The 16,907-nt window shown below is 41.8% G+C and overlaps 14 non-coding genes across 14 annotated transcripts; 8 read left to right on the top strand and 6 right to left on the bottom strand.

Moving 5' to 3' along the window:
• Positions 1 to 598: 598 nt before the first annotated feature.
• On the bottom strand, positions 599 to 672 carry trnam-cau (transfer RNA methionine (anticodon CAU)). Its single transcript has one exon. It is a non-coding gene; the product is annotated as a tRNA-Met (tRNA).
• Positions 673 to 767: 95 nt separating this feature from the next.
• On the top strand, positions 768 to 850 carry trnal-cag (transfer RNA leucine (anticodon CAG)). The gene has a single exon. It is a non-coding gene; the product is annotated as a tRNA-Leu (tRNA).
• Positions 851 to 1,516: 666 nt separating this feature from the next.
• Positions 1,517 to 1,590, bottom strand: trnam-cau (transfer RNA methionine (anticodon CAU)). The gene has a single exon. It is a non-coding gene; the product is annotated as a tRNA-Met (tRNA).
• A 95-nt stretch (positions 1,591 to 1,685) lies between these two features.
• Positions 1,686 to 1,768, top strand: trnal-cag (transfer RNA leucine (anticodon CAG)). The gene has a single exon. It is a non-coding gene; the product is annotated as a tRNA-Leu (tRNA).
• An 835-nt stretch (positions 1,769 to 2,603) lies between these two features.
• trnal-cag (transfer RNA leucine (anticodon CAG)) lies at positions 2,604 to 2,686 on the top strand. Its single transcript has one exon. It is a non-coding gene; the product is annotated as a tRNA-Leu (tRNA).
• A 666-nt stretch (positions 2,687 to 3,352) lies between these two features.
• On the bottom strand, positions 3,353 to 3,426 carry trnam-cau (transfer RNA methionine (anticodon CAU)). The gene has a single exon. It is a non-coding gene; the product is annotated as a tRNA-Met (tRNA).
• A 95-nt stretch (positions 3,427 to 3,521) lies between these two features.
• On the top strand, positions 3,522 to 3,604 carry trnal-cag (transfer RNA leucine (anticodon CAG)). The gene has a single exon. It is a non-coding gene; the product is annotated as a tRNA-Leu (tRNA).
• An 835-nt stretch (positions 3,605 to 4,439) lies between these two features.
• Positions 4,440 to 4,522, top strand: trnal-cag (transfer RNA leucine (anticodon CAG)). The gene has a single exon. It is a non-coding gene; the product is annotated as a tRNA-Leu (tRNA).
• A 666-nt stretch (positions 4,523 to 5,188) lies between these two features.
• On the bottom strand, positions 5,189 to 5,262 carry trnam-cau (transfer RNA methionine (anticodon CAU)). Its single transcript has one exon. It is a non-coding gene; the product is annotated as a tRNA-Met (tRNA).
• Positions 5,263 to 5,357: 95 nt separating this feature from the next.
• trnal-cag (transfer RNA leucine (anticodon CAG)) lies at positions 5,358 to 5,440 on the top strand. Its single transcript has one exon. It is a non-coding gene; the product is annotated as a tRNA-Leu (tRNA).
• A 665-nt stretch (positions 5,441 to 6,105) lies between these two features.
• On the bottom strand, positions 6,106 to 6,179 carry trnam-cau (transfer RNA methionine (anticodon CAU)). Its single transcript has one exon. It is a non-coding gene; the product is annotated as a tRNA-Met (tRNA).
• A 95-nt stretch (positions 6,180 to 6,274) lies between these two features.
• On the top strand, positions 6,275 to 6,357 carry trnal-cag (transfer RNA leucine (anticodon CAG)). Its single transcript has one exon. It is a non-coding gene; the product is annotated as a tRNA-Leu (tRNA).
• A 665-nt stretch (positions 6,358 to 7,022) lies between these two features.
• On the bottom strand, positions 7,023 to 7,096 carry trnam-cau (transfer RNA methionine (anticodon CAU)). The gene has a single exon. It is a non-coding gene; the product is annotated as a tRNA-Met (tRNA).
• Positions 7,097 to 7,175: 79 nt separating this feature from the next.
• trnal-cag (transfer RNA leucine (anticodon CAG)) lies at positions 7,176 to 7,258 on the top strand. Its single transcript has one exon. It is a non-coding gene; the product is annotated as a tRNA-Leu (tRNA).
• The last annotated feature ends 9,649 nt before the right edge of the window (positions 7,259 to 16,907 follow it).

Raw genomic sequence — 16,907 nt, 5'->3', positions numbered from 1 at the left:
GTAATGTTGACAAAGCACTGCAAATCAGTTCATGCTAGAATAAACCAAACATTAAAGTAACACTGACCTGCAGTACATGACCTTTAAAGTAACACTTTAGTGCAATGGATGGGATTCTATGGCACTTGGAATTTCAAGTCATGACATTTCAGAAAAAATGGACATGTTGATTGAATCGGATTCAACTGAATTTCACGAAATAACATTTTGTGATGTTTACCGGAAGAAGATGCAGTAGAATTTCATGGCAAGGATTCTTGGAAATTTCTTGGAATGAAATGTCATGGGTTTGGGGGCATGGGGTGGAGTGTCATGACACAAGATTCAAGGAATGTCATGTAAAAAATTACATTAGCATTAACAAGACATGCCATTAGAATGAAAGAATGATATAAGCCTTAACAAAACATTGTAACAACCCTGACACATATGACATGAATATGAGAGTAATACTATTACTGCATTTGTTCAACATTAGTCTTAAAAAAACACTGGATTTCAATTACAGTGCATATGAAGAAATGGACAAAGGCATAAAAGGGAATACAGAAAGCAGCTCTTTTATTTACACGGTCCCGTGTATCAAAAGGCACCATTCTGCCCCGTGTGAGGCTCGAACTCACGACCTTCAGATTATGAGACTGACGCGCTGCCTAACTGCGCCAACGAGGCATGTGCTCTGACTCGGGTAAGCGGTGAAGCCCTAGATTCTAGATCATCTGCCATTCCGTGTAGGTGCAAAAATGCTGCTCACAACTGGCCGTCATGTCAGGATGGCCGAGCGGTCTAAGGCGCTGCGTTCAGGTCGCAGTCTCCCCTGGAGGCGTGGGTTCGAATCCCACTTCTGACAAACCTAACCTTTGGCTGCGGGCCCAAGCTAGAGTCTTTAACCCTCTGGCAAGTTTATCAAGAAATGCAGTAATGTTGACAAAGCACTGCAAATCAGTTCATGCTAGAATAAACCAAACATTAAAGTAACACTGACCTGCAGTACATGACCTTTAAAGTAACACTTTAGTACAATGTATGGGATTCTATGGCACTTGGAATTTCAAGTCATGACATTTCAGAAAAAATGGACATGTTGATTGAATCGGATTCAACTGAATTTCACGAAATAACATGTTGTGATGTTTACCGGAAGAAGATGCAGTAGAATTTCATGGCAAGGATTCTTGGAAATTTCTTGGAATGAAATGTCATGGGTTTGGGGGCATGGGGTGGAGTGTCATGACACAAGATTCAAGGAATGTCATGTAAAAAATTACATTAGCATTAACAAGACATGCCATTAGAATGAAAGAATGATATAAGCCTTAACAAAACATTGTAACAACACTGACACATATGACATGAATATGAGAGTAATACTATTACTGCATTTGTTCAACATTAGTCTTAAAAAAACACTGGATTTCAATTACAGTGCATATGAAGAAATGGACAAAGGCATAAAAGGGAATACAGAAAGCAGCTCCTTTATTTACACGGTCCCGTGTATCAAAAAGCACCATTCTGCCCCGTGTGAGGCTCGAACTCACGACCTTCAGATTATGAGACTGACGCGCTGCCTAACTGCGGCAACGAGGCATGTGCTCTGATTCGGGTAAGCGGTGAAGCCCTAGATTCTAGATCATCTGCCATTCCGTGTAGGTGCAAAAATGCTGCTCACCACTGGCCGTCATGTCAGGATGTCCGAGCGGTCTAAGGCGCTGCGTTCAGGTCGCAGTCTCCCCTGGAGGCGTGGGTTCGAATCCCACTTCTGACAAACCTAACCTTTGGCTGCGGGCCCAAGCTAGAGTCTTTAACCCTCTGGCAAGTTTATCAAGAAATGCAGTAATGTTGACAAAGCACTGCAAATCAGTTCATGCTAGAATAAACCAAACATTAAAGTAACACTGACCTGCAGTACATGACCTTTAAAGTAACACTTTAGTGCAATGTATGGGATTCTATGGCACTTGGAATTTCAAGTCATGACATTTCAGAAAAAATGGACATGTTGATTGAATCGATTTCAACTGAATTTCACGAAATAACATGTTGTGATGTTTACCGGAAGAAGATGCAGTAGAATTTCATGGCAAGGATTCTTGGAAATTTCTTGGAATGAAATGTCATGGGTTTGGGGGCATGGGGTGGAGTGTCATGACACAAGATTCAAGGAATGTCATGTAAAAAATTACATTAGCATTAACAAGACATGCCATTAGAATGAAAGAATGATATAAGCCTTAACAAAACATTGTAACAACACTGACACATATGACATGAATATGAGAGTAATACTATTACTGCATTTGTTCAACATTAGTCTTAAAAAAACACTGGATTTCAATTACAGTGCATATGAAGAAATGGACAAAGGCATAAAAGGGAATACAGAAAGCAGCTCCTTTATTTACACGGTCCCGTGTATCAAAAAGCACCATTCTGCCCCGTGTGAGGCTCGAACTCAAAACCTTCAGATTATGAGACTGACGCGCTGCCTAACTGCGCCAACAAGGCATGTGCTCTGACTCGGGTAAGCGGTGAAGCTCTAGATTCTAGATCATCTGCCATTCCGTGTACGTGCAAAAATGCTGCTCACCACTGGCCGTCATGTCAGGATGGCCGAGCGGTCTAAGGCGCTGCGTTCAGGTCGCAGTCTCCCCTGGAGGCGTGGGTTCGAATCCCACTTCTGACAAACCTAACCTTTGGCTGCGGGCCCAAGCTAGAGTCTTTAACCCTCTGGCAAGTTTATCAAGAAATGCAGTAATGTTGACAAAGCACTGCAAATCAGTTCATGCTAGAATAAACCAAACATTAAAGTAACACTGACCTGCAGTACATGACCTTTAAAGTAACACTTTAGTGCAATGTATGGGATTATATGGCACTTGGAATTTCAAGTCATGACATTTCAGAAAAAATGGACATGTTGATTGAATCGGATTCAACTGAATTTCACGAAATAACATGTTGTGATGTTTACCGGAAGAAGATGCAGTAGAATTTCATGGCAAGGATTCTTGGAAATTTCTTGGAATGAAATGTCATGGGTTTGGGGGCATGGGGTGGAGTGTCATGACACAAGATTCAAGGAATGTCATGTAAAAAATTACATTAGCATTAACAAGACATGCCATTAGAATGAAAGAATGATATAAGCCTTAACAAAACATTGTAACAACACTGACACATATGACATGAATATGAGAGTAATACTATTACTGCATTTGTTCAACATTAGTCTTAAAAAAACACTGGATTTCAATTACAGTGCATATGAAGAAATGGACAAAGGCATAAAAGGGAATACAGAAAGCAGCTCCTTTATTTACACGGTCCCGTGTATCAAAAAGCACCATTCTGCCCCGTGTGAGGCTCGAACTCTCGACCTTCAGATTATGAGACTGACGCGCTGCCTAACTGCGCCAACGAGGCATGTGCTCTGACTCGGGTAAGCGGTGAAGCTCTAGATTCTAGATCATCTGCCATTCCGTGTAGGGGCAAAAATGCTGCTCACCACTGGCCGTCATGTCAGGATGGCCGAGCGGTCTAAGGCGCTGCGTTCAGGTCGCAGTCTCCCCTGGAGGCGTGGGTTCGAATCCCACTTCTGACAAACCTAACCTTTGGCTGCGGGCCCAAGCTAGAGTCTTTAACCCTCTGGCAAGTTTATCAAGAAATGCAGTAATGTTGACAAAGCACTGCAAATCAGTTCATGCTAGAATAAACCAAACATTAAAGTAACACTGACCTGCAGTACATGACCTTTAAAGTAACACTTTAGTGCAATGTATGGGATTCTATGGCACTTGGAATTTCAAGTCATGACATTTCAGAAAAAATGGACATGTTGATTGAATCGGATTCAACTGAATTTCACGAAATAACATGTTGTGATGTTTACCGGAAGAAGATGCAGTAGAATTTCATGGCAAGGATTCTTGGAAATTTCTTGGAATGAAATGTCATGGGTTTGGGGGCATGGGGTGGAGTGTCATGACACAAGATTCAAGGAATGTCATGTAAAAAATTACATTAGCATTAACAAGACATGCCATTAGAATGAAAGAATGATATAAGCCTTAACAAAACATTGTAACAACACTGACACATATGACATGAATATGAGAGTAATACTATTACTGCATTTGTTCAACATTAGTCTTAAAAAAACACTGGATTTCAATTACAGTGCATATGAAGAAATGGACAAAGGCATAAAAGGGAATACAGAAAGCAGCTCCTTTATTTACACGGTCCCGTGTATCAAAAAGCACCATTCTGCCCCGTGTGAGGCTCGAACTCTCGACCTTCAGATTATGAGACTGACGCGCTGCTTAACTGCGCCAACGAGGCATGTGCTCTGACTCGGGTAAGCGGTGAAGCTCTAGATTCTAGATCATCTGCCATTCCGTGTAGGGGCAAAAATGCTGCTCACCACTGGCCGTCATGTCAGGATGGCCGAGCGGTCTAAGGCGCTGCGTTCAGGTTGCAGTCTCCCCTGGAGGCGTGGGTTCGAATCTCACTTCTGACAAACCTAACCTTTGGCTGCGGGCCCAAGCTAGAGTCTTTAACCCTCTGGCAAGTTTATCAAGAAATGCAGTAATGTTGACAAAGCACTGCAAATCAGTTCATGCTAGAATAAACCAAACATTAAAGTAACACTGACCTGCAGTACATGACCTTTAAAGTAACACTTTAGTACAATGTATGGGATTCTATGGCACTTGGAATTTCAAGTCATGACATTTCAGAAAAAATGGACATGTTGATTGAATCGGATTCAACTGAATTTCACGAAATAACATGTTGTGATGTTTACCGGAAGAAGATGCAGTAGAATTTCATGGCAAGGATTCTTGGAAATTTCTTGGAATGAAATGTCATGGGTTTGGGGCCATGGGGTGGAGTGTCATGACACAAGATTCAAGGAATGTCATGTAAAAAATTACATTAGCATTAACAAGACATGCCATTAGAATGAAAGAATGATATAAGCCTTAACAAAACATTGTAACAACACTGACACATATGACATGAATATGAGAGTAATACTATTACTGCATTTGTTCAACATTAGTCTTAAAAAAACACTGGATTTCAATTACAGTGCATATGAAGAAATGGACAAAGGCATAAAAGGGAATACAGAAAGCAGCTCCTTTATTTACACGGTCCCGTGTATCAAAAAGCACCATTCTGCCCCGTGTGAGGCTCGAACTCACGACCTTCAGATTATGAGACTGACGCGCTGCCTAACTGCGGCAACGAGGCATGTTCTCTGACTCGGGTAAGCGGTGAAGCCCTAGATTCTAGATCATCTGCCATTCCGTGTAGGTGCAAAAATGCTGCTCACCACTGGCCGTCATGTCAGGATGGCCGAGCGGTCTAAGGCGCTGCGTTCAGGTCGCAGTCTCCCCTGGAGGCGTGGGTTCGAATCCCACTTCTGACAAACCAACATTTGGCTGCGGGCCCAAGATAGAGTCTTTAACCCTCTGGCAAGTTTATCAAGAAATGCAGTAATGTTGACAAAGCACTGCAATTCAGTTCATGCTAGAATAAACCAAACATTAAAGTAACACTGACCTGCAGTACATGACCTTTAAAGTAACACTTCAGTGCAATGTATGGGATTCTATGGCACTTGGAATTTCAAGTCATGACATTTCAGAAAAAATGGACATGTTGATTGAATCGGATTCAACTGAATTTCACGAAATAACATGTTGTGATGTTTACCGGAAGAAGATGCAGTAGAATTGCATGGCAAGGATTCTTGGAAATTTCTTGGAATGAAATGTCATGGGTTTGGGGGCATGGGGTGGAGTGTCATGACACAAGATTCAAGGAATGTCATGTAAAAAATTACATTAGCATTAACAAGACATGCCATTAGAATGAAAGAATGATATAAGCCTTAACAAAACATTGTAACAACACTGACACATATGACATGAATATGAGAGTAATACTATTACTGCATTTGTTCAACATTAGTCTTAAAAAAACACTGGATTTCAATTACAGTGCATATGAAGAAATGGACAAAGGCATAAAAGGGAATACAGAAAGCAGCTCCTTTATTTACACGGTCCCGTGTATCAAAAAGCACCATTCTGCCCCGTGTGAGGCTCGAACTCACGACCTTCAGATTATGAGACTGACGCGCTGCCTAACTGCGCCAACGAGGCATGTGCTCTGACTCGGGTAAGCGGTGAAGCCCTAGATTCTAGATCATCTGCCATTCCGTGTAGGTGCAAAAATGCTGCTCACCACTGGCCGTCATGTCAGGATGGCCGAGCGGTCTAAGGCGCTGCGTTCAGGTCGCAGTCTCCCCTGGAGGCGTGGGTTCGAATCCCACTTTTGACAAACCAACATTTGGCTGCGGGCCCAAGATAGAGTCTTTAACCCTCTGGCAAGTTTATCAAGAAATGCAGTAATGTTGACAAAGCACTGCAATTCAGTTCATGCTAGAATAAACCAAACATTAAAGTAACACTGACCTGCAGTACATGACCTTTAAAGTAACACTTCAGTGCAATGTATGGGATTCTATGGCACTTGGAATTTCAAGTCATGACATTTCAGAAAAAATGGACATGTTGATTGAATCGGATTCAACTGAATTTCACGAAATAACATGTTGTGATGTTTACCGGAAGAAGATGTAGTAGAATTTCATGGCAAGGATTCTTGGAAATTTCTTGGAATGAAATGTCATGGGTTTGGGGGCATGGGGTGGAGTGTCATGACACAAGATTCAAGGAATGTCATGTAAAACATTACAATAGCTTTAACAAGACATGCCATTAGAATGAAAGAATGATATAAGCCTTAACAAAACATTGTAACAACACTGACACATATGACATGAATATGAGAGTAATACTATTACTGCATTTGTTCAACATTAGTCTTAAAAAAACACTGGATTTCAATTACAGTGCATATGAAGAAATGGACAAAGGCATAAAAGGGAATACAGAAAGCAGCTCCTTTATTTACACGGTCCCGTGTATCAAAAAGCACCATTCTGCCCCGTGTGAGGCTCGAACTCACGACCTTCAGATTATGAGACTGACGCGCTGCCTAACTGCGCCAACGAGGCATGTGCTCTGACTCGGGTGGGCGGTGAAGCCCTATATTGTAGATCACCTGCAAAAATGCTGCTCACCACTAGCCATCAAGTCAGGATGGCCGAGCGGTCTAAGGCGCTGCGTTCAGTTCGCAGTCTCCCCTGGAGGCGTGGGTTCGAATCCCACTTCTGACAAACCTAACCTTTGGCTGCGGGCTCAAGCTAGAGTCTTTAACCCTCTGGCAAGTTTATCCAGAAATGCAGTAATGTTGACAAAGCACTGCAATTCAGTTCATGCTAGAATTAACCAAACATTAAAGTAACACTGACCTGAAGTACATGGCTTTTAAAGCAACACTTTAGTGCACTACACTACGGAAACTTGAGTGGAACGTCAGTCCCACCTCTTCTAGGTTACGCTTGTTCAAAAGCGACTGAAACTATAGACTGCCCAGTGTTTTTAACCTGGCAAAAAGTCGCTAATTTTGTTGTGTTACGACCCTGCGTTCCGCTTGCTCGACTGTTGGTGACGGTTTTGCTCAGAGAGAGCTTGGGAGATCGCACACCCCTGCTTCCTCATTATCCTTAATTATGAAGAGGATAAAACAGTGGATTGAACATCTTCTCTTCACTTTCGTCCAGAGGATTGACAGCCTCTGGCGAAGTCATTCGAACCTTTGATTTACAGCCCATACTAGCCTTCTTTTACTCCCCAACTGGATTATGATTTTTCCCCTTTTGATTTGAAACCCTAGACTTTGTTATATTTAGTTAATTGTGATTTTTGAGGACAAATAAAATCTTGCAAGTCATTTTGGTGTACTTGTTTACTTTATTAATGGCCGAAACGAGCTGGCCGTAACATAAATTGGGAGTCTCGTCCGCGATCCTATCGGGGTAGGAAACGTTGGTAAGTATGGGTTGTATCTGTGTATGTTTTTGTGAATGGTTACCTTTATAAATGAGAACTCTGGTGAATTAGAGTGTTTCCAGCTGTATTGTGAATACAATCCTTCCGACGGAGCACTGTTTGTTGTTTTGTTTTGTTATTTTGCCTTTCTTGTTTTTGGAGGTTATCCTGGGTGGAGATTAAATCTCTGTAGGGGGTACGCTTCCGGACTTTCAGTTTGACTGATAGTTGCAGAGTTCAGCGTTTAATGTCGCCTCGAGCCCGGTACATCTCTGAAGACTAGGTAAGATTTAGTTAGTGTTTTTCTGAGTTAGGAGCTGGAGTTCTCTTATATTATAAATGGTAAATCCATTCTACAAAAATAAAAAAAGTTAAATCGTTGCGTTTGCGCGTATAGTGCAGTTTATTTTGCGCTTACACTGTGTTTTGACTTGTGGGAAGTCTTTGGACATTTTTGTGAATGAGATTGTGTAATACGGTGACGTAGTTCCTTTTTGAAGCAGTGGCTTATGGGAATTGTATTTCGAGTGAACAGCGTCTCACGTGTGTTAGCTAGTAGTTTCGTTTGTCTTATTGTGTATAAAACCTACGAACAAAATGTCTTCGGTGGTCGAGGATTCCTTTGCGTGTCCATCAGAAGCTTTGCTTGAGAGTTGTACAAAGGAGCAGTTGGTGCAAATCGCCGAACGCTTGAGTGTTGATTTTACTTCTCAAGAGAAGAGGCTGAAGGAGACTATGGTGACTACTCTGAAGCGGTCACTTGTTGATAGAGGAGTTATAGAGGTAAACACTGAGTTAATCACTCCGAGTGAATCATTTGTGTCTACTCCTGTTGAGGTTTATAGTGAAAGTGAGACAAAATTTCCAGAGTTGTCTTTGCAAGAGAAGCAACTGTGTTTAGATGCCGCGAAATTTGTGCAGAACGTGATGATCGCGCTATGAAAGAGCGAGCGGTAGAGAGAGAATTTGAAGAGAGAAAATTAAATCAACAGTTAGCTATGCGGAAAATGGAGCTTGAGTTAGAGAGGGAACGTGAAGAGAGAACATTTCAGTTAGAGAGGGAACGTGACGAGAGAGCGTTTCAGATAAAAAAGTTGGAGTTAGAATTAGCAGCATAGACAGCTGAAGGTTCACAAGCGAATGTGCCTCCTGTTCCACAATGGCATGTGAATGCAGGTGAACCTGTATTTGACGTTCACAGGAATATAAGATTAGTGCCGCCATTTTCTGAAAAGGAAGTGGATAAATATTTATATCATTTTGAACGTGTTGCTTTGTCCATGAAATGGCCGAAAAGCTTTTGGACTTTATTGTTGCAGTGTGTGTTTACAGGTAAAGCTCAATAAGTTTATTCTGCACTCTCACTGGAACGGATTGGTGAGTATGATGTGGTGAAATTTGCTGTGTTGCATGCATATGAACTTGTGCCTGAGGCATATTGTAAAAATTTAGGAATTTGAGTAAAGCTGATGAATGTACTTATGTTGAATTTGCAAGAGGGAAAGAGGACCTATTTGATCGTTGGAGCATTTCAATGAAAGTTACAACTAAGGAGCAATTAAGAGAATTCGTGCTCTTAGAGGAGTTTAAACATTGTGTTCCTCATGCTGTAGCTAGGCATCTCACTGAACACAAGGTGAATACACTTTCAGAAGCTGCTATCATGGCTGATGAATTTGTGTTAACCCATGGGTCATTCAGTGCAGTAGGTCTTAAAACCAACAATATGAGTAACTCTAAGTTTTGCTTTCAACCTAAGACAAAGTCTTATGTGATGAGTAGGAATAGTAAGACAACAGTGGCTGAACATTCTAGTAAACCTGCACTCTCACGGGACATGGTTTGCTTTTATTGTAAGAAGCCTGGTCATAAAATATCGGACTGTCTCACTCTCGAGAAGAAAGAGAGATTGTCGAAATATGTTGCTTTGGTTTCTGCTTCATCATTGATTATTGACACTTGTGATGAGAAAGATCGTCATTCATCTAGTTCTAGTGATCAATCTGTTGATCAGTGTATAACTTCTGTTGATTATGCACCCTTTATCATTGAGGGAAATGTGTCATTGCCTGGTTCAAACGAAACGGTGCCAGTACGTCTTCTTCGAGATACGGGAGCTGCGCAGTCGTTTCTTTTAGAGGGAATTTTGCCTATGACTTCTGAAACCGCTACTGGAACTCATGTATTAGTGCGAGGGTTTGAGATGAGGTTTACTGAAGTGCCTTTGCATCGAATCCATCTTTCCTCTGCCATTGTATCTGGTGAAGTAGTAGTTGGTGTTCGTCCTGCACTTCCAGTTCCTGGGATTACATTTTGGGAAATGATTTAGCTGGTGAGAATGTTTGGGGAAGGAGTGATGTGGCAGCTCCACCCATAATAGCATCTACACCTAGGAAATCTGATGTTGGAAATTGTAGAGAATCTCGTGATTTGTTTCCAGCTTGTGCAGTCACTCAATCAATGGCTAAACCATTAATTGAAAATGAAGTTGAAGTTCCACTGCATGACACCTTCTTTTATACTGTTCATACAGGTGACTCAGGATCTGATGTGTCCAAATGTCCTGAGCAGAGAGACCTGAAATCCTGTTCTTCGTTGTCTTGTGATCACAAAGATTCGACAGTGTTGCGACATGAATCTACCGATACATCAGAGGTTCTGTCCACTCCTGAGAAAACCAATGGTGATCTCTCTGATGTTGATTGTTCTCTGACTTCTTTGTTACAGATTTTTCGAGAGGATTTGATTAGAGCTCAACAGAGCGACGACAGTCTTAAAACCTTATTCTCTGAAGTAGGGTCTAAGAAATGTTCTGATCCTCAGTCTTCTTCGTACTTTCTTGATGATGGTCTGCTTTGTCGGAAAGTGCTGCTGCATGAAGATGTTTCTCTAGAACCTAAAACTCAGATTGTGAGTCAGATCTCAGATCTTTTCTATAATAACTATCTGTTGAATACTCCTGATCAGAGAAAGAAAGTACAAGTATGTCACAGTAATCTGTTGAAATTGTACATAGCTCCTGTTCGTTCCATTACTGTTAATGTGGTAAACTCTTGTGATTCTTTTCCCGAATTGTCATCTTCCTTTCGTAGCCCGAGTAAGGATTCTTTGGAGAATGTTGATGAGGATGAGAGTTTTCTTTCTCGAGAAAAAGTCGACGGACGACTATAAACTCTGAGATTCTTATTAATCTTTCCTCCCATCTTTCTTATCTGACAGAGGAGGAGAGGAGTGATGTCACTGAGTTGGTGATGTCATTTCCCTCTCTTTTCCGTGATGTTCCTGGTCGTACTTCTATCATAGAACATGATATCGACGTAGGAGCCTCGTGTCCGATTAAACAAAACGCATATCGAGTCAATCCTTTTAAAAGAGATTTGCTGAAACAAGAGGTGAACTATCTACTTGCTCATGATCTGGCTGAATCTAGTTTCAGTTCATAGAGTTCCCCTTGTGTTCTAGTATATAAATCTGATGGCTCATATCGATTCTGCACAGATTATCGAAAACTTAATTCTGTTACTAAGCCGGATTGCTTCCCTTTGCCTCGAGTTGATGACTGCGTCGATCATGTTGGCTCTGCCCGATATGTTAGTAAGTTCGATCTCTTAAAGGGATATTGGCAGGTGCCTTTGACTAGTAGAGCGAAGGAATTATCCACCTTCGTCACACCTGATGTTTTCCTGCAGTATACGGTTATGCCTTTCGGAGTGCGAAATGCACCCGCGACGTTCCAGCGTCTCGTAAATCGTATACTTTATGGAATGTCAGGATGTGAGGCATATCTTGACGACGTGGTGTTGTATAATTCCTCCTGGTCTGAACATCTTAACTAGATTAAAGAATTGTTTTCTCGTTTAGCAAAGGGTAATCTTACCATAAACCTCGCTAAATCGGAATTCGTGAAGGCAACCGTTACCTATTTAGGTAAAGTCGTGGGAAACAGTTGTGTAAAGCCTATTGAGACCAAGGTCGAAGCCATTTGTGACTTTCCCGTACCCACCACTCGTCGCGAATTGCGACGGTTTCTCGGTATGGTGGGATATTACCGGAGCTTCTGCGAAAATTTTGCCAGTGTAGTCTCACCTCTTACCGATTTATTGAGTCCAAAGTTGACTTTTCGGTGGTCTGAGCTCTGTCAACAGGCTTTTGAAAATTGTAAAGCATTGCTGGCGTGTGCCCCTGTTTTAACCCTCTGAAACCGACGGCATCGTCGACGACGCCACACGACTCCTCCGATAAATATTGATATTATTTGATGAAAAATTGATCGATTTCCTTACCGTTTTTTGCAGCAGAAAGCTAACACGCTAGCCGTCACGGGGGTGTATTTGGTGTCTTTCTAGCCTTTTCAGAAGGTTTTCTATCCAGCCTGGAACTTGTGCGTCCTTTCAGAGTGTTTCAGTAATAAATCCATATGTGTATATCCCAGTTTTGATCTCTGAAGTCCATAATTTATAAATTTTCCGTCATATTTGCTGCTAGCTTGATGCAAGCTGCCATTTTGGACATCTCGCGATGCTTTGCGTGAGGTTGTTGACCAATGACAGGCTGATCCGTCGTCCACGTTGGTGTGCGTCATTACGCATGAACCAAGGGTGATATTTTGGAAAGAGAGAGACGCACGGCACAGTGGTTTCGAGGAGAGAGAGAGAGAGACGCACAGAGAGACGCGAGTTTTGAATAATACACAGAGAAACACGGAGAATAATGGATCCTCAGAGATTGAGAAACATGGATGTAAATCAAGCACTGGCCTTTTTTGATGCCATGGAGGATGATGGATTTTCTGGAGAAGAGAGCTTTTTGACTGATGAGGAACTTGATTACCAGAATCGTCTAGACCCTGCTGAAGAGTAAGTTACATTTATTTATTTACTGTAAAAGTATAAAAATAAACAAAAACTAATATGATAAAATATACATTTTCTAAATATGGAAAAATAAGTTATGTAAAAGTAGTATTTCGTTTTTCTGTGTGTGTTACAGAGTAGTAAGAGTTGTAGATTACACTCTTTGTCTCTCAACCATTGTATGTCTGAGTTTATTTACTGTAAAAAGTATAAAAAAAGAAGAAAAAACTAATATGATAAAATATAAATTTTCTAAATATGTAAAAATAAGTTCTGTAAAAGTAGTATTTCATTTGTTTATGTTTGTTACAGAGTTGTGGATTACACTTTGTCTCTCAGCCATTGTTTGTCTGAGTTTACCTAGAGATACAAACAAAGGATGTTGTAGTGGGGGGTTGGTCACACCTTTTACCTGTGGAGAGAATAGTGGGGGGTTGGTCACACCTTTTGGCTGGAAAGCGAATGGTCATATTATAGCTGTGGTGGGTTGGGGGTACAGTAGCAATCTCAGCCATTGTAATCTTATGTGAAAAATCAAATACAAAAACAGTAATTGATCTAATTTGTATGATCTAATATTTTGCTTTATTTATTTGTTTTACAGTTGTGATAATGATGAAGACACCAGCCCACCCACCCAAGCCAGACAGGAAAGCTCCCATTCTTCCACTGAGGAGGGCCCTTCCACTTCTGCTGCAGCATCCCAGCAGCTGCCAGGAATAGGTCATGGACGGCTGCAGTCACGGTCACGAGGGAGAGCGCGGTCAAGGTCAAGATCCAGATCCAGATCCAGATCTGGCAGCTTGAGGGGTCGACAGAGTCCTAAATCATCAAGGTCGAGATCTAGATCACCACAGCCAGCAGCCCCAACTCCATCATGGAACAGTGAGAGTCAGCCAGACATCCCTCCAGTGCCCAAAAGGTTCGTCCCAACAAGAAAGCCAGGACATCAGCTCAGCCCCACATCCATTTACACACCATTGGACCTTTTCAAACTCTTTGTCAGTGACAGTGCAGCAACCACTCTGTGTAATAACACAAACACAAACGCTGCAAAAAACATTGCCAGTGGCAAAAAATATTCCTGGAAAAACTTCACCGTTGAAGAATTTTTCAAATATTTAGGGCTGACTTTCTTTTTTGCACTGGTGAGACTGACAAATATCCGGGACTACTGGAGGACAAACACCATTTTCAGCCAACAGTTTCCCCACTCAGTGATGACACGTGACAGGTATCAGGTAATTTCCTGGAACATCCACATGAGCGACCCTGATGAAGATGTCCACAACGACCGGAAGAGAGGGACACCAGCTTATGACCGGCTGTTTCGTCTAAAGCCCCTTTTAGATGACATCATACATGCATGCAGAGCATTTTATCACCCACGGCAGAACCTTTCAGTGGACGAGAGGATGGTGGCAACAAAGGCTCACACTGGCATGACCCAATATATGAAGGCGAAACCAACTAAGTGGGGCTTCAAACTTTTTGTGCTGGCAGACAGCAGCATTGGGTACACTTTAGACTTCGCTGTATACACGGGGAAGTCTGTGTTTGCTTCTGGTGTAGGACTGGAATACGACTCGGTTATGTCCCTCATGAAGAAATCATCCCTAGGGAGTGGCTACAATTTGTATGTAGACAACTTCTACACAAGTCCAAAGCTATTCATGGATCTGTACAGCATGAACTTTGGAGCATGTGGCACCTACAGGGACAACAGACGAGGATGCCCCCGCACAACAACAAATGCCATGAACAAAAAGGATCCTAGGGGTACCATCAGGTGGATCCGTGACGGCCCTCTGGTTTTTGTAAAGTGGATGGACACTCGGGAAGTCTCTGTCTGCTCCACAATTCACCCGGCCTTCTCTGGCAACACAGTTCAGAGAAAGGTAAGAACTCCAGATGGAGGCTGGAACACCAAATCCATTCCATGCCCAACCCCGGTCACTGAATACAACAAGAATATGGGAGGTGTTGATCTTTCTGATCAACTCATCCAATACTACTCAGTTCACCATAAAACAATGAGATGGTACAGGACACTGTTTTTCCATTTTTTGGACATTGCTGCGACCAACAGTTTTTTACTTCACAAGGAAGTTTGTGCAGAGAAGCAGCAACAGCCCATGACCCACAGGGCTTTTCTGGAGGAGCTGACAGCCCAACTCTGTGGTGTTACAGTTGCTGTTCCTCCCACCCAGCAACAAAGTAACCATGTACCCGTCCAAACATCGGAACAAACTGAAGCAAGCAAGAAGGCCACCTATGGTAGAAGGCAATGTGTGAACTGCAAACAGACAAGGCAGGTGAAACAGGCCACCCCCTGGAAATGCAAAGCCTGTGATGTGGCCCTCTGTGTGATTCCTGATAGGAACTGTTTTGAGGCTTGGCATCAGTGATTTTCATGAGGCCCAAAACGCCTGGACTTCCTTTGGAAAAATGTAGATATTTTTTGTTCTGTTCAAGTTATAATGTTCATTCCTGTGCTCCAGGACTCCAAAGACTTGACCAAACTGTTTTCCAGAGGAAAATTGCTTAGCTTTTATTTATTTGTGTGTGATTTCAATAAATATTTGAGTGATTCAATTTCCGATTTATTTTTTCATTTGTCTTTGTGGTCCCATAACTTATTTTACATTCAGGTGACATCAATGAAACACAAATAAGCTGAAAGTTCAATTTGTCCTGAAAAAAAAGATGTGTGTCAATTGTCTGTGCACAAAAGTGTTGATGTTTTACAAGCTTTTTTAGTGAATAACACCAGACGAAAAATTTATTGTAAAAATACCCTTAGGTCTCAGAGGGTTAACAGCCCCGGATTTTGAGAAATCTTTTAGCCTTGCAATCGATGCAAGTGCTTGTGGTGCGGGCGCTGTTCTCTTACAGGAGGGTTCGAACAAGGTTCTACATCCTGTAAGTTACTTTTCAAAAAAGTTTAATCGACATCAAAAGGTATACTCTACCATTGAGACGGAAGCTCTCGCCCTAGTGTTGGCCGTGCAACATTTTGAGGTATACCTAGGGTCAATCGCTGCACCGATTATCATCTATACGGATCATAATCCGTTGGTTTTCTCGAATCGAATGAGAAATCGAAATCAGCGACTTATGCGATGGAGTCTCATCTTACAACCTTTCCATCTTGAGATTCAACACATCCGAGGAAAAAATAATGTCATAGCTGACACACTTTCTAGAGCATAACCTAATCTCTGCGTTGTTCATTTCTATTCTTTGCATCTCTAGGGCCCAGAGTAGCTGAAGAATGAAGACTTCCCAGTGTTTTTAACATGGCATAATCTGCAAATTTTTTTGGCAGACCAAACATTTTATATTACTGTACAGGAAACCTCAATGGCCATTTGTTTTATTTTTTGTCCTTTTCTAAAGAGATTAAACCACAAACATCCCTGCAAGTGTACTGACCTGCTCAAAAGAAAAACGCATACGAAATTTTTGCAAAAACCACCCACAGTTTCCGCCCAGTTTCAAACTGATGACCACTACACTACAGAAACCTATTGATGAGATGCATGTGCTTTTTAGAAGATGGCTCCTTCCCATAATCTGCCCTGCAAGCAGTGTGACAGTCTGTAAATTCCACAAACAACAGAACAGAGGTCATTCGGCATGGCAGTCTGCCTACAGCTCCTTGGTACGATGGCCTTCACCTGTCTCAAAAGGAAATGAGCGCTACACCCACCTAGCGTGGCAAACAATTTACATTTTCTGTCAGAATCCAACCGCTGTTTCTGCTCGGTTTCGAACCGAGGACCTTTCGCGCGGAAGCCGAAAATGGTTAAGCTAACTTCCCTTAACTTTTCCCATTCATTCTCTATGGTACTGCTCAACACAATGGATGCAATATACCTTTGGCCACACGTAGACTTCCTGGCGCTGTTTCGCTTTTCGGTGGCGGGGAATTTTAAAGGGGTCATGACATGTTTTTTTGTTTTGTTTTATTATTTTCCCTTAGGTGCAATTATAGTATTACTATAGTTTTTTGTACAAAAAAACTTTAAAAATATAGTGATTTATGACCTTTTCCCACCCTGTTTCTCACCTCTGATTC

Source organism: Siphateles boraxobius, unplaced genomic scaffold (genome assembly GCF_051911475.1).
Source record: "Siphateles boraxobius isolate OS27281-9 unplaced genomic scaffold, OSU_SipBor_1 23, whole genome shotgun sequence".
Classification (NCBI taxonomy): Eukaryota; Metazoa; Chordata; class Actinopteri; order Cypriniformes; family Leuciscidae; genus Siphateles; species Siphateles boraxobius.
Note: the sequence above shows the minus strand (reverse complement) of the source record. Positions and strands in the feature narration are given on the sequence as shown.